This window comes from Ambystoma mexicanum, chromosome 4p (assembly GCF_040938575.1).
Source record: "Ambystoma mexicanum isolate Mex_15411 chromosome 4p, UKY_AmexF1_1, whole genome shotgun sequence".
Classification (NCBI taxonomy): Eukaryota; Metazoa; Chordata; class Amphibia; order Caudata; family Ambystomatidae; genus Ambystoma; species Ambystoma mexicanum.
The window spans coordinates 1,078,265,060-1,078,278,771 of record NC_090927.1 but is presented as its reverse complement, the minus strand read 5'-3'; positions in this window follow the sequence as shown (position 1 = coordinate 1,078,278,771).

Below are 13,712 nucleotides of genomic sequence, written 5' to 3'. Positions count from 1 at the left end.
AAACAGCCACCAGAGGCTCAAGCAGGTAAGTGCTTGGTCTTGGAATGCTGGGGGCCTGAGTTCTAATCCAATGTCTGGAATCTCTGGGCATGTTTTTTAAAAAAAATTGTAAAAAGTTTTTTTATTGAAAATGGGTATGCATTGCCGGCGCGATCAGCCAACAATTAATGCCCCTTCAATACCTGCATTCCTACTAACAGTTGTGCCTTTTTTTCCTGCACTCTGGCCTTCGTAACACCCATACAAAAGCTTGTCCCTCTGGCCCCAACAGACTGGAAAAAAAGCAGGGGTAAAAGTGTAATCTACAGGTCATGGTGTATTTGATAATTGCACTGGGACTCAAACAGGACACCTTCTCGAGGCGCTGTGAGGCGACCACCGGCCCCTGCATAGCAAGCCAACCTGTATCAGCATCTCACCAGCAGCTGAACGTGTCGCCTGCAGGTTACACATAGGAGGCTGCAGTAGGTCCATTAACCCATTGGGCTGTCGACCCTCCTTCCTCAGAGAGCAGGAAACTGAATTTCCATGTTGCCTTCCTTTGGCACATTAGATCTATCTTTCACCCCAATTCAGAGCATGTGTTGCTTCACGGAGAGCTGATAATCATTGTGAGTTGTGAGCCACTAAAAGCTAAGCAGGTCAGTTAAATCTTTGCCTTTGTCATTGAAGTGTATTGATATGTGCAGGTGAGTCTTCTGTCCTGTGCTACTGTTTGTTTTCTTATTGCTGCTTGGTCATGATTCTTAAATGTAAACACTCTGCTCTCAAAAGTGAAAGCTTTGAAAGACTCTTGATATAACAAGCCTTTCCCACTCTTTGCCCTGGGGGTGAGAGGGCTGCTTTCTGCCTTTAACTTCCTCAATGTTGGGGTGTCTGGCTCCACCACTGACAACCAGGGGTAAATCCTGGAGGGAAACGGGCAGAGGTCTGCGCCCTGCGTCCTCCACGCGTCCCTAACGCTCCCAAACGCGACCACAGCCCTTACGGGCACAGCCCTATGTCCTATGCAGCCCCTCTGGTGCAGCCACCCACACAACTTAGGGTTAGGATCTGTGCTCTTCCATGTAGGCCTGGCCACCTAGGCCCCAGAAAGTGTCACAGCCTGTTTTTGAAACCTTAGTGATGGTGGCCTAGGTGAAGATGATCTTGGTGGAATATTGATGCCTTTTTCCTCCCAGAAGCCACCCCGGGAGCATATTAAAATGAAGGGGTGTGCCTGCTCAGCTGCCCTCTCTTTAACCTCTCTGCCTTAGTGACATTAGTTCTGGGCTCTCCAGGCGAATGTGTCCATCCGGGAGAGAGCTAGGAATAGGACGTCTCTTTCTGCAGGTACAGTGGGGAAGACTCAGAGAGCTGCATGCCTGAGACATCTTTCCTTGTCCCTCGCTCATTGTTGTGTTCCCTAACTTCTAACTCTCTGCCAGGCCAGGCCCTGTTTCTTTTACTGCCAACCCCCCTGACCCCTCGTCTTCGACCGACTTCCCGCTCTATTATGCCTTCTCCTTTTTTGCTCTCTTCTATGGCCCTTTGAAAAGGAATGCAGGCCGAGCTAAGCCTCATGAAGGAAATCTACCAACAAAAGATGCACTCTTCACTTATGGGTTGAGCTGTGAGACGAGTAAGAAGGGCCGAAGGGGTGATTGGGTTGTTCAGCTGGGAGGCACCAGAGGCGTAGCCAGTATTGCCTACCAAATGGGGGCCGAAGCTAATGTAGTTGGGCCCACTGCACTGACAAAAATATCTGTAAATGACCACACAGCGCTGCTGATTGGGTATTTGCAGAATTTGGGTGGGCCTTGCCCCTCAAGCCCTACCCTGCCTCTGCTCTCACCCCCAGGGCAAAGTGTGGGAAAGGCTCGCTGCAGCAAGAGTCTTTCAAATCTTTCACTTTTGAGAACAGAGTGTTTACATTTAAAAATCATGAACAAGCAGCAATAAGAAGGCATGCAGTAACCTAGGACAGGAGACTGCCCTGTGCATATCAATACACCCCAATGAGAAAGGCAAAGATTTAACTGACCTGCTTAGCTATTAGTGGCTCACACATCTCAATGATTATCATCTCTGCGTGAAGCAAAACATCCTCTGAATTGGGGTGAAAGACAGATCTAATGTGCCAAAGGAAGGCAACATTGAAATTCAGTTTCTTGCTCTCTGAGGAAGGAGGGTCGACAGCCCAATGGGTTAATGCACCTCCTGCAGCCTCCTATGTGTTGCCTGCAGGCGACACATTCAGTGCTGGTGAGATGCTGATACAGGTTGGCTTGCTATGCAGGGGCCGGTGGTCACCTCACAGCGACTCGACAAGGTGTCCTGTTTGAGTCCCAGTGCAAATATCGTATCAACCATGACCCGTAGATTACACTTTTTCCCCCTTGTATTTTCCCCTCAGTTGGGGCCAGAGAGACAAGCTTTTGTATGGGTGTTCCCAAGGCCAGAGTGCAGAAAACAAAGGCACAACTGTTAGTAGGAATGCAGGTATTGAAGGGGCATTAACTGTTGGCTGATCGCGCAGGGCAATGCATACCTATTTTCAATTAAAAAAAAAAAAAACACATTTTTTAAATGCCCAGGAGGTTCCAGACATTGGATTAGAACTCTGGTCCCCAGCATCACAAGACCAAGCGCTTAGCAGTTGAGCCACTGATGGCTGTGCTCATGAGAGCTGCTTTTGGGCGTATATATCTTTCTTCTGCACGTCCCTGTGAGCATACCCATTTGCATTGTGAAATATGTTCACTGGAGAAAATGAGGATAGAACATCTGGCTCCCCGCTCCCCGCTCCCCGCTCCACCAAATACCAGCTAACTGCAGTGGCCTAGAGGTTAAGTGCTTGCCTTACAGCGCTGGGGGCCTGGGTTCGAGTCCTGCTTTCGGCACATAAACGCAATAGTGGGTGCCCACTCTCCTTCTAAAAGGTTCAGTGGGTATGAAAAGAGTTCCTTGGTAAAGGGAGAGTGGAAGAAAGCGAGAGGTGGGACTGAGGAAGTGCAGGGTAAAGGAGGAGGCGGGGCAGGCTAAAAGGGGAGGTAGGGCTGATTGAATGAGTCCCTGTGGAGAGAAGATGGGGCTGGGTGAGTGGGGGTAGGTCTAGGGAGGGTGGCAGAGAGGGGGGACTGTGGAAGTGCAGGGTAAGGAGGAGGAGGGGGAGGTAGAACTGGATGAAAAAAAAAATGTCAGCCCATGCTCTGGTCCCTTTTTCCTTCTCAATGCACCCTTCCCCCCACATTAGGGCCCTCCTACACACCCCCCTCTATAATGCAGGGCCCTCCTCCACCATCACACTATCACTAGGGCCCCCCCTTTATCCTACATCCTAGGGCCCCCCCTTTATCCTACATCCCCAGGCCTACCTACCCCCACTCACTCAGCCCCACCTCCTCTCCACAAAGACCCGTTCATCCAGCCCTGCCTCCTCCTTCACCCTGCACTTCCACAGTCCCGCCTCTCTGCTTTCTTCCACCCTCTACCAGTGAACTCTTTTCATACCCACTGAACCTTCTGCTTTCTTCCACCCTCTACCAGTGAACTCTTTTCATACCCACTGAACCTTTTAGAAGGAGTGCTGGCACCCACTATTCCGTTTGTGTGCCAAAAGCAGGATTCGAACCCAGACCCCCAGCGCTGTAACGCAAGCACTTAACCTCTAGGCCACTGCAGTTAGCTGGTATTTGGTGGAGCGGGGGGCCAGATGTTCTGTCCACATTTTCTTCAGTGAACATGTTTCACAATGCAAATGGGTATGCTCACAGGACCATGCAGAAGAATGATAAATACGCCCAAAAGGTGCTCTCAGAAAAACAGCCACCAGAGGCTCAAGCAGGTAAGTGCTTGGTCTTGGAATGCTGGGGGCCTGAGTTCTAATCCAATGTCTGGAATCTCTGGGCATGTTTTTTAAAAAAAATTGTAAAAAGTTTTTTTATTGAAAATGGGTATGCATTGCCGGCGCGATCAGCCAACAATTAATGCCCCTTCAATACCTGCATTCCTACTAACAGTTGTGCCTTTTTTTCCTGCACTCTGGCCTTCGTAACACCCATACAAAAGCTTGTCCCTCTGGCCGCAACAGACTGGAAAAAAAGCAGGGGTAAAAGTGTAATCTACAGGTCATGGTGTATTTGATAATTGCACTGGGACTCAAACAGGACACCTTCTCGAGGCGCTGTGAGGCGACCACCGGCCCCTGCATAGCAAGCCAACCTGTATCAGCATCTCACCAGCAGCTGAACGTGTCGCCTGCAGGTTACACATAGGAGGCTGCAGTAGGTCCATTAACCCATTGGGCTGTCGACCCTCCTTCCTCAGAGAGCAGGAAACTGAATTTCCATGTTGCCTTCCTTTGGCACATTAGATCTATCTTTCACCCTAATTCAGAGCATGTGTTGCTTCACGGAGAGCTGATAATCATTGTGAGTTGTGAGCCACTAAAAGCTAAGCAGGTCAGTTAAATCTTTGCCTTTGTCATTGAAGTGTATTGATATGTGCAGGTGAGTCTTCTGTCCTGTGCTACTGTTTGTTTTCTTATTGCTGCTTGGTCATGATTCTTAAATGTAAACACTCTGCTCTCAAAAGTGAAAGCTTTGAAAGACTCTTGATATAACAAGCCTTTCCCACTCTTTGCCCTGGGGGTGAGAGGGCTGCTTTCTGCCTTTAACTTCCTCAATGTTGGGGTGTCTGGCTCCACCACTGACAACCAGGGGTAAATCCTGGAGGGAAACGGGCAGAGGTCTGCGCCCTGCGTCCTCCACGCGTCCCTAACGCTCCCAAACGCGACCACAGCCCTTACGGGCACAGCCCTATGTCCTATGCAGCCCCTCTGGTGCAGCCACCCACACAACTTAGGGTTAGGATCTGTGCTCTTCCATGTAGGCCTGGCCACCTAGGCCCCAGAAAGTGTCACAGCCTGTTTTTGAAACCTTAGTGATGGTGGCCTAGGTGAAGATGATCTTGGTGGAATATTGATGCCTTTTTCCTCCCAGAAGCCACCCCGGGAGCATATTAAAATGAAGGGGTGTGCCTGCTCAGCTGCCCTCTCTTTAACCTCTCTGCCTTAGTGACATTAGTTCTGGGCTCTCCAGGCGAATGTGTCCATCCGGGAGAGAGCTAGGAATAGGACGTCTCTTTCTGCAGGTACAGTGGGGAAGACTCAGAGAGCTGCATGCCTGAGACATCTTTCCTTGTCCCTCGCTCATTGTTGTGTTCCCTAACTTCTAACTCTCTGCCAGGCCAGGCCCTGTTTCTTTTACTGCCAACCCCCCTGACCCCTCGTCTTCGACCGACTTCCCGCTCTATTATGCCTTCTCCTTTTTTGCTCTCTTCTATGGCCCTTTGAAAAGGAATGCAGGCCGAGCTAAGCCTCATGAAGGAAATCTACCAACAAAAGATGCACTCTTCACTTATGGGTTGAGCTGTGAGACGAGTAAGAAGGGCCGAAGGGGTGATTGGGTTGTTCAGCTGGGAGGCACCAGAGGCGTAGCCAGTATTGCCTACCAAATGGGGGCCGAAGCTAATGTAGTTGGGCCCACTGCACTGACAAAAATATCTGTAAATGACCACACAGCGCTGCTGATTGGGTATTTGCAGAATTTGGGTGGGCCTTGCCCCTCAAGCCCTACCCTGCCTCTGCTCTCACCCCCAGGGCAAAGTGTGGGAAAGGCTCGCTGCAGCAAGAGTCTTTCAAATCTTTCACTTTTGAGAACAGAGTGTTTACATTTAAAAATCATGAACAAGCAGCAATAAGAAGGCATGCAGTAACCTAGGACAGGAGACTGCCCTGTGCATATCAATACACCCCAATGAGAAAGGCAAAGATTTAACTGACCTGCTTAGCTATTAGTGGCTCACACATCTCAATGATTATCATCTCTGCGTGAAGCAAAACATCCTCTGAATTGGGGTGAAAGACAGATCTAATGTGCCAAAGGAAGGCAACATTGAAATTCAGTTTCTTGCTCTCTGAGGAAGGAGGGTCGACAGCCCAATGGGTTAATGCACCTCCTGCAGCCTCCTATGTGTTGCCTGCAGGCGACACATTCAGTGCTGGTGAGATGCTGATACAGGTTGGCTTGCTATGCAGGGGCCGGTGGTCACCTCACAGCGACTCGACAAGGTGTCCTGTTTGAGTCCCAGTGCAAATATCGTATCAACCATGACCCGTAGATTACACTTTTTCCCCCTTGTATTTTCCCCTCAGTTGGGGCCAGAGAGACAAGCTTTTGTATGGGTGTTCCCAAGGCCAGAGTGCAGAAAACAAAGGCACAACTGTTAGTAGGAATGCAGGTATTGAAGGGGCATTAACTGTTGGCTGATCGCGCAGGGCAATGCATACCTATTTTCAATTAAAAAAAAAAAAACACATTTTTTAAATGCCCAGGAGGTTCCAGACATTGGATTAGAACTCTGGTCCCCAGCATCACAAGACCAAGCGCTTAGCAGTTGAGCCACTGATGGCTGTGCTCATGAGAGCTGCTTTTGGGCGTATATATCTTTCTTCTGCACGCCCCTGTGAGCATACCCATTTGCATTGTGAAATATGTTCACTGGAGAAAATGAGGATAGAACATCTGGCTCCCCGCTCCCCGCTCCCCGCTCCACCAAATACCAGCTAACTGCAGTGGCCTAGAGGTTAAGTGCTTGCCTTACAGCGCTGGGGGCCTGGGTTCGAGTCCTGCTTTCGGCACATAAACGCAATAGTGGGTGCCCACTCTCCTTCTAAAAGGTTCAGTGGGTATGAAAAGAGTTCTTTGGTAAAGGGAGAGTGGAAGAAAGCGAGAGGTGGGACTGAGGAAGTGCAGGGTAAAGGAGGAGGCGGGGCAGGCTAAAAGGGGAGGTAGGGCTGATTGAATGAGTCCCTGTGGAGAGAAGATGGGGCTGGGTGAGTGGGGGTAGGTCTAGGGAGGGTGGCAGAGAGGTGGGACTGTGGAAGTGCAAGGTAAGGAGGAGGAGGGGGAGGTAGAACTGGATGAAAAAAAAAATGTCAGCCCATGCTCTGGTCCCTTTTTCCTTCTCAATGCACACTTCCCCCCACATTAGGGCCCTCCTACACACCCCCCTCTATAATGCAGGGCCCTCCTCCACCATCACACTATCACTAGGGCCCCCCCTTTATCCTACATCCTAGGGCCCCCCCTTTATCCTACATCCCCAGGCCTACCTACCCCCACTCACTCAGCCCCACCTCCTCTCCACAAAGACCCGTTCATTCAGCCCTACCTCCCCCACCTCCTCCTTCACCCTGCACTTCCACAGTCCCGCCTCTCTGCTTTCTTCCACCCTCTACCAGTGAACTCTTTTCATACCCACTGAACCTTCTGCTTTCTTCCACCCTCTACCAGTGAACTCTTTTCATACCCACTGAACCTTTTAGAAGGAGTGCTGGCACCCACTATTCCGTTTATGTGCCAAAAGCAGGATTCGAACCCAGACCCCCAGCGCTGTAACGCAAGCACTTAACCTCTAGGCCACTGCAGTTAGCTGGTATTTGGTGGAGCGGGGGGCCAGATGTTCTGTCCACATTTTCTTCAGTGAACATGTTTCACAATGCAAATGGGTATGCTCACAGGCCCATGCAGAAGAATGATAAATACGCCCAAAAGGTGCTCTCAGAAAAACAGCCACCAGAGGCTCAAGCAGGTAAGTGCTTGGTCTTGGAATGCTGGGGGCCTGAGTTCTAATCCAATGTCTGGAATCTCTGGGCATGTTTTTTAAAAAAAATTGTAAAAAGTTTTTTTATTGAAAATGGGTATGCATTGCCGGCGCGATCAGCCAACAATTAATGCCCCTTCAATACCTGCATTCCTACTAACAGTTGTGCCTTTTTTTCCTGCACTCTGGCCTTCGTAACACCCATACAAAAGCTTGTCCCTCTGGCCCCAACAGACTGGAAAAAAAGCAGGGGTAAAAGTGTAATCTACAGGTCATGGTGTATTTGATAATTGCACTGGGACTCAAACAGGACACCTTCTCGAGGCGCTGTGAGGCGACCACCGGCCCCTGCATAGCAAGCCAACCTGTATCAGCATCTCACCAGCAGCTGAACGTGTCGCCTGCAGGTTACACATAGGAGGCTGCAGTAGGTCCATTAACCCATTGGGCTGTCGACCCTCCTTCCTCAGAGAGCAGGAAACTGAATTTCCATGTTGCCTTCCTTTGGCACATTAGATCTATCTTTCACCCTAATCTAGAGCATGTGTTGCTTCACGGAGAGCTGATAATCATTGTGAGTTGTGAGCCACTAAAAGCTAAGCAGGTCAGTTAAATCTTTGCCTTTGTCATTGAAGTGTATTGATATGTGCAGGTGAGTCTTCTGTCCTGTGCTACTGTTTGTTTTCTTATTGCTGCTTGGTCATGATTCTTAAATGTAAACACTCTGCTCTCAAAAGTGAAAGCTTTGAAAGACTCTTGATATAACAAGCCTTTCCCACTCTTTGCCCTGGGGGTGAGAGGGCTGCTTTCTGCCTTTAACTTCCTCAATGTTGGGGTGTCTGGCTCCACCACTGACAACCAGGGGTAAATCCTGGAGGGAAACGGGCAGAGGTCTGCGCCCTGCGTCCTCCACGCGTCCCTAACGCTCCCAAACGCGACCACAGCCCTTACGGGCACAGCCCTATGTCCTATGCAGCCCCTCTGGTGCAGCCACCCACACAACTTAGGGTTAGGATCTGTGCTCTTCCATGTAGGCCTGGCCACCTAGGCCCCAGAAAGTGTCACAGCCTGTTTTTGAAACCTTAGTGATGGTGGCCTAGGTGAAGATGATCTTGGTGGAATATTGATGCCTTTTTCCTCCCAGAAGCCACCCCGGGAGCATATTAAAATGAAGGGGTGTGCCTGCTCAGCTGCCCTCTCTTTAACCTCTCTGCCTTAGTGACATTAGTTCTGGGCTCTCCAGGCGAATGTGTCCATCCGGGAGAGAGCTAGGAATAGGACGTCTCTTTCTGCAGGTACAGTGGGGAAGACTCAGAGAGCTGCATGCCTGAGACATCTTTCCTTGTCCCTCGCTCATTGTTGTGTTCCCTAACTTCTAACTCTCTGCCAGGCCAGGCCCTGTTTCTTTTACTGCCAACCCCCCTGACCCCTCGTCTTCGACCGACTTCCCGCTCTATTATGCCTTCTCCTTTTTTGCTCTCTTCTATGGCCCTTTGAAAAGGAATGCAGGCCGAGCTAAGCCTCATGAAGGAAATCTACCAACAAAAGATGCACTCTTCACTTATGGGTTGAGCTGTGAGACGAGTAAGAAGGGCCGAAGGGGTGATTGGGTTGTTCAGCTGGGAGGCACCAGAGGCGTAGCCAGTATTGCCTACCAAATGGGGGCCGAAGCTAATGTAGTTGGGCCCACTGCACTGACAAAAATATCTGTAAATGACCACACAGCGCTGCTGATTGGGTATTTGCAGAATTTGGGTGGGCCTTGCCCCTCAAGCCCTACCCTGCCTCTGCTCTCACCCCCAGGGCAAAGTGTGGGAAAGGCTCGCTGCAGCAAGAGTCTTTCAAATCTTTCACTTTTGAGAACAGAGTGTTTACATTTAAAAATCATGAACAAGCAGCAATAAGAAGGCATGCAGTAACCTAGGACAGGAGACTGCCCTGTGCATATCAATACACCCCAATGAGAAAGGCAAAGATTTAACTGACCTGCTTAGCTATTAGTGGCTCACACATCTCAATGATTATCATCTCTGCGTGAAGCAAAACATCCTCTGAATTGGGGTGAAAGACAGATCTAATGTGCCAAAGGAAGGCAACATTGAAATTCAGTTTCTTGCTCTCTGAGGAAGGAGGGTCGACAGCCCAATGGGTTAATGCACCTCCTGCAGCCTCCTATGTGTTGCCTGCAGGCGACACATTCAGTGCTGGTGAGATGCTGATACAGGTTGGCTTGCTATGCAGGGGCCGGTGGTCACCTCACAGCGACTCGACAAGGTGTCCTGTTTGAGTCCCAGTGCAAATATCGTATCAACCATGACCCGTAGATTACACTTTTTCCCCCTTGTATTTTCCCCTCAGTTGGGGCCAGAGAGACAAGCTTTTGTATGGGTGTTCCCAAGGCCAGAGTGCAGAAAACAAAGGCACAACTGTTAGTAGGAATGCAGGTATTGAAGGGGCATTAACTGTTGGCTGATCGCGCAGGGCAATGCATACCTATTTTCAATTAAAAAAAAAAAAACACATTTTTTAAATGCCCAGGAGGTTCCAGACATTGGATTAGAACTCTGGTCCCCAGCATCACAAGACCAAGCGCTTAGCAGTTGAGCCACTGATGGCTGTGCTCATGAGAGCTGCTTTTGGGCGTATATATCTTTCTTCTGCACGCCCCTGTGAGCATACCCATTTGCATTGTGAAATATGTTCACTGGAGAAAATGAGGATAGAACATCTGGCTCCCCGCTCCACCAAATACCAGCTAACTGCAGTGGCCTAGAGGTTAAGTGCTTGCCTTACAGCGCTGGGGGCCTGGGTTCGAGTCCTGCTTTCGGCACATAAACGCAATAGTGGGTGCCCACTCTCCTTCTAAAAGGTTCAGTGGGTATGAAAAGAGTTCCTTGGTAAAGGGAGAGTGGAAGAAAGCGAGAGGTGGGACTGAGGAAGTGCAGGGTAAAGGAGGAGGCGGGGCAGGCTAAAAGGGGAGGTAGGGCTGATTGAATGAGTCCCTGTGGAGAGAAGATGGGGCTGGGTGAGTGGGGGTAGGTCTAGGGAGGGTGGCAGAGAGGTGGGACTGTGGAAGTGCAAGGTAAGGAGGAGGAGGGGGAGGTAGAACTGGATGAAAAAAAAAATGTCAGCCCATGCTCTGGTCCCTTTTTCCTTCTCAATGCACCCTTCCCCCCACATTAGGGCCCTCCTACACACCCCCCTCTATAATGCAGGGCCCTCCTCCACCATCACACTATCACTAGGGCCCCCCCTTTATCCTACATCCTAGGGCCCCCCCTTTATCCTACATCCCCAGGCCTACCTACCCCCACTCACTCAGCCCCACCTCCTCTCCACAAAGACCCGTTCATCCAGCCCTACCTCCCCCACGCTGCACTTCCACAGTCCCGCCTCTCTGCTTTCTTCCACCCTCTACCAGTGAACTCTTTTCATACCCACTGAACCTTCTGCTTTCTTCCACCCTCTACCAGTGAACTCTTTTCATACCCACTGAACCTTTTAGAAGGAGTGCTGGCACCCACTATTCCGTTTATGTGCCGAAAGCAGGATTCGAACCCAGACCCCCAGCGCTGTAACGCAAGCACTTAACCTCTAGGCCACTGCAGTTAGCTGGTATTTGGTGGAGCGGGGGGCCAGATGTTCTGTCCACATTTTCTTCAGTGAACATGTTTCACAATGCAAATGGGTATGCTCACAGGACCATGCAGAAGAATGATAAATACGCCCAAAAGGTGCTCTCAGAAAAACAGCCACCAGAGGCTCAAGCAGGTAAGTGCTTGGTCTTGGAATGCTGGGGGCCTGAGTTCTAATCCAATGTCTGGAATCTCTGGGCATGTTTTTTAAAAAAAATTGTAAAAAGTTTTTTTATTGAAAATGGGTATGCATTGCCGGCGCGATCAGCCAACAATTAATGCCCCTTCAATACCTGCATTCCTACTAACAGTTGTGCCTTTTTTTCCTGCACTCTGGCCTTCGTAACACCCATACAAAAGCTTGTCCCTCTGGCCCCAACAGACTGGAAAAAAAGCAGGGGTAAAAGTGTAATCTACAGGTCATGGTGTATTTGATAATTGCACTGGGACTCAAACAGGACACCTTCTCGAGGCGCTGTGAGGCGACCACCGGCCCCTGCATAGCAAGCCAACCTGTATCAGCATCTCACCAGCAGCTGAACGTGTCGCCTGCAGGTTACACATAGGAGGCTGCAGTAGGTCCATTAACCCATTGGGCTGTCGACCCTCCTTCCTCAGAGAGCAGGAAACTGAATTTCCATGTTGCCTTCCTTTGGCACATTAGATCTATCTTTCACCCCAATTCAGAGCATGTGTTGCTTCACGGAGAGCTGATAATCATTGTGAGTTGTGAGCCACTAAAAGCTAAGCAGGTCAGTTAAATCTTTGCCTTTGTCATTGAAGTGTATTGATATGTGCAGGTGAGTCTTCTGTCCTGTGCTACTGTTTGTTTTCTTATTGCTGCTTGGTCATGATTCTTAAATGTAAACACTCTGCTCTCAAAAGTGAAAGCTTTGAAAGACTCTTGATATAACAAGCCTTTCCCACTCTTTGCCCTGGGGGTGAGAGGGCTGCTTTCTGCCTTTAACTTCCTCAATGTTGGGGTGTCTGGCTCCACCACTGACAACCAGGGGTAAATCCTGGAGGGAAACGGGCAGAGGTCTGCGCCCTGCGTCCTCCACGCGTCCCTAACGCTCCCAAACGCGACCACAGCCCTTACGGGCACAGCCCTATGTCCTATGCAGCCCCTCTGGTGCAGCCACCCACACAACTTAGGGTTAGGATCTGTGCTCTTCCATGTAGGCCTGGCCACCTAGGCCCCAGAAAGTGTCACAGCCTGTTTTTGAAACCTTAGTGATGGTGGCCTAGGTGAAGATGATCTTGGTGGAATATTGATGCCTTTTTCCTCCCAGAAGCCACCCCGGGAGCATATTAAAATGAAGGGGTGTGCCTGCTCAGCTGCCCTCTCTTTAACCTCTCTGCCTTAGTGACATTAGTTCTGGGCTCTCCAGGCGAATGTGTCCATCCGGGAGAGAGCTAGGAATAGGACGTCTCTTTCTGCAGGTACAGTGGGGAAGACTCAGAGAGCTGCATGCCTGAGACATCTTTCCTTGTCCCTCGCTCATTGTTGTGTTCCCTAACTTCTAACTCTCTGCCAGGCCAGGCCCTGTTTCTTTTACTGCCAACCCCCCTGACCCCTCGTCTTCGACCGACTTCCCGCTCTATTATGCCTTCTCCTTTTTTGCTCTCTTCTATGGCCCTTTGAAAAGGAATGCAGGCCGAGCTAAGCCTCATGAAGGAAATCTACCAACAAAAGATGCACTCTTCACTTATGGGTTGAGCTGTGAGACGAGTAAGAAGGGCCGAAGGGGTGATTGGGTTGTTCAGCTGGGAGGCACCAGAGGCGTAGCCAGTATTGCCTACCAAATGGGGGCCGAAGCTAATGTAGTTGGGCCCACTGCACTGACAAAAATATCTGTAAATGACCACACAGCGCTGCTGATTGGGTATTTGCAGAATTTGGGTGGGCCTTGCCCCTCAAGCCCTACCCTGCCTCTGCTCTCATCCCCAGGGCAAAGTGTGGGAAAGGCTCGCTGCAGCAAGAGTCTTTCAAATCTTTCACTTTTGAGAACAGAGTGTTTACATTTAAAAATCATGAACAAGCAGCAATAAGAAGGCATGCAGTAACCTAGGACAGGAGACTGCCCTGTGCATATCAATACACCCCAATGAGAAAGGCAAAGATTTAACTGACCTGCTTAGCTATTAGTGGCTCACACATCTCAATGATTATCATCTCTGCGTGAAGCAAAACATCCTCTGAATTGGGGTGAAAGACAGATCTAATGTGCCAAAGGAAGGCAACATTGAAATTCAGTTTCTTGCTCTCTGAGGAAGGAGGGTCGACAGCCCAATGGGTTAATGCACCTCCTGCAGCCTCCTATGTGTTGCCTGCAGGCGACACATTCAGTGCTGGTGAGATGCTGATACAGGTTGGCTTGCTATGCAGGGGCCGGTGGTCACCTCACAGCGACTCGACAAGGTGTCCTG